The sequence below is a fragment of the Euleptes europaea genome, chromosome 17 (assembly GCF_029931775.1).
Source record: "Euleptes europaea isolate rEulEur1 chromosome 17, rEulEur1.hap1, whole genome shotgun sequence".
In the NCBI taxonomy this organism is placed as follows: domain Eukaryota; kingdom Metazoa; phylum Chordata; class Lepidosauria; order Squamata; family Sphaerodactylidae; genus Euleptes; species Euleptes europaea.
This window is the reverse complement of record NC_079328.1, coordinates 43141877-43145252: the sequence shown is the minus strand read 5'-3', so window position 1 is coordinate 43145252 and position 3376 is coordinate 43141877.

Sequence of the window (3376 nt, the reverse complement as noted above, 5' to 3'; positions counted from 1 at the left end):
AGCTGTGGCAGGCATCTTCAGAGGAGTAACACTGAAGGACACTACAGTGATAGACACTGTCCTTCAGTGTTACTCCTCTGAAGATGCCTGCCACAGCTGCTGGCAAAACATCAGAAAAGAAAATACCAAGACCACGGTCACACAGCCCGGATAACCTACAAGAACTGATAATAGTAAGAAATTTAGCAACCGCCTTAGAAAGCTGCGGATTGTGATCTTTTAATAGTCGATGGCCTATCCATCGACTTTCGCTGTCCTCACTATTTTTTATCCATGGGGTAATTAACTTATCTCGTTTGGCTCTATGTTTCTAAAACACATAATGTGTTCGTTTCAACCATGAGATGAGACAGAGGATTGAGTTTGGGGTTTGAATCCTGCTGCTTCCTGAATGTTTCTAGATGGTCCTATTGTAAGGATAACATGGAAGACATGCTCCTTGGAGAAAGGACAAAATGCAAATGCAATAGCTATGTAAGAAAGCAGCACAGGGATCCTGATGATTCACTGCCCAGAAATATTCTGCTAGTTTTCAATAATCCAAAAGGCAACAAGAAAATCTGATGTGGGTTTTTTTTTTCCAAATCTTGAAATCTGAAGGCAATCTTGAGATCTAAATCCCCATGGGTTGTTTTATAAGTAGAGAGAATCTGGGGCTTTGCTTTCTTCAGGAGCGGGGAAGGGCGGTTATTGCAGTGAGAGATGAGAAGCCCTTAAAGAACCCACTCCCCTTTTGGGGTGGGGGGAGGCCAAACCAGATGTGATGCCAGGAATCCTGCGAATAGATCTCTCTGCATTTTCACCTTTAAATAGCAGACACAGTGAACCCTCTTTTGGGGGGGGGGTTAAGTCCCTCCCCCGCTCATCCCTTTCCCAGTCTAAAAAGTTAGAGTGACTATTTTCTCCCCTGGGAAAAGATATCACTATGGTTTACTTCTGTCTCATGCTGAAGCTAGACATTCAAATTCTAATTGGCAATGCTCTGGCGCAACGTTATTAAATGCACTGATATGTTATCGCCACTGACACAAGATAAAAGGGATGGTCTGGTTAAGCCACAGCAATAGGTAACGTTCAGGAGGCAAGTTTACGTTCTTTAAAAACCAAATGCTAAAAACACCAGTTTTGTACATTTAAAATGTGTGTTTGTTTTTTTGACGTTTGGAAAGATGTCATAAACTTTCCGATAACAGCACACTGTGTTTTTTTTAAAACTAACTAAATGTAATATGAAAATGTTGACATTTCCCCCCCACCCCCGAGATGGAAGAATTAAAAGGTGACCCTAAAGGACGCAGGAGACCTCCAGTGCTGCTAATAAGTCCTTCCAGAAGCCTAATTCTTTCCAGATACAAATTGTGCAATTATTTGAAATGTTTAAATAAGCTAAGCCCCCTAACAAATGATTCAGGCAACATTTACAATTGTGCTAATGCAAAATGATTTATATGTTGCCAGTGATGGAGAAAGCATGGGGGAAGTTCATAGGTGGAAAAAGCAGATTTGTAGACCCAGAGACTATTACTTTTAGCGGATGAAATGTTTAACCATTTATTGGTTCATCGATCGATCGGCTGGTAAAATTTCAGGGCAGTTAAATCTGGCAGCCCTTCCGTAAAGTTGCCCTGGGGTGCATTTCAGGCTGGATTCTAAAAGCAGGCGTCGTTTTTTTCTTCAGAAGCAGGGTTCTTTTTTCCCCTTTTTTTTAAAAATAAAGTGCCAACATTTTCTTTTAATCTCTACTTGGTAAATGGGTAACATTTTGTTTGTCAAAAAAAGAAAACTGACATTCTTCAGTTGGAAAATTGAAACGTCGGTTTCGTTGACAACTGAAGTTGACTGATCCAAATCAGCCACGGCTTTAAACACAACAGCTTGTTAAGGAGGACAGAATCGAACACGAGACTGAAAGTTCATTTGGTGAGTAGGGTTGCTAGCTGGAGATCTCCCGCTATTACAACTGATCTCCAGCTGATAGAGATCAGTTCACCTGGAGAAAATGGCCTTTATGGCATTGAAGTCCCTCCCCTCCTGAAACCTCGCCCTCCTCAGGCTCCACCCCCAAAACCTCTTGCCAGTGGCGAAGAGGGACCTGGCAATCCTACCTGCTAAGGTCCTTGGTGCAGAGTGGTAAGCTGCAGTACTGCACTCAAAAGCTCTGCTCACAACCTGAGTTCGATCCCAACAGAAGTCAGCTTCAGGTAGCTGGCTCAAGGTTGACTCAGCCTTCTATCCTTCCAAGGTCGGTAAAATGAGTACCCAGCTTGCTGGGTGTAAATGGAAGATGACTGGGGAAGGGAATGGCAAACCACCCTGTAAACAAAGTCTGCCTAGTAAATGTCGGGATGTGACATCACCCCATGGGTCAGGAATGATCCGGTGCTTGCACAGGGGACTTCCTTTACCTTTTTAAGGTCTCTCCCCTTCCTCAAACCTCATTCTCCCCAGGCTACACCCCCAAATCTCCAGTAATTTCCCCAACTCTGAGTAGACAATGCTATGATTTCTCACTTTCATTCCAAAGTGGCATATGCTTTTATGCTTTGGGGGGTCCTTGGCTGTTTTTAAATGGTGGTGAAGTTCAATGATTTTCTGTTTTTATGATTTTATTTTTTTAATGCTGTGACCCACCTCAAGAGGCTCTCTGAAAAGGTGGCATATAAAGGTTTTTAATAAATAAATAATGCGCTCCCAGGAGGGTTTGCGCCATGTTACACTAGCATAAAACCAAATGAATCAAATGGTGAAACTTTTCCTGGACTCCGTCACTTCAGGAGGTAAGTACAGGATAGCACCTCTGAATACCCCCCCGGGAAAAAGTCTTTTCATGTAGAAATCTAGCAACTCAGGGACACCACTCTTGCCTCTTACATGTTCTCTTCTATGAGGAAAGAGGTTCCACATTTTGGATTGCAGTTAACCATGTACCTACCCAACTCGAAGTGGGGTTGGGAGTAGATTTTATCAATTAGGGCAGGTATAATGGATAAGCATTCCGGTTTCTTCTTTCTTTTTGGGTGGGTAGCTTTTTTGCAGCTATAACAGGGAATAGATCCTCTAACGTTGAATGACAGACTTATCAGCTTGTAACTGATATCGCAGTTCCTTCTATTTCTCAAAGAGACATCTTTGTTGATGCTCTGGTAATGTGCAAATGAATTTAAATATCATTTATTAGTGAGTCAATTAATTGGTGTGACGATTAATCAACTTTAATCAATAAACAGCCACGGTAAATGTCTTAAGCAGAGTTACAGAGCAGGAACATAATATCAGAGCTGTGCCAGACAATGATCCATCTAGTTCAAAAGCTTGTTTCAACAGTGGCTACTCAAATGCACACACACACACACACCCCAGGAAGCTGCAAGCAGGG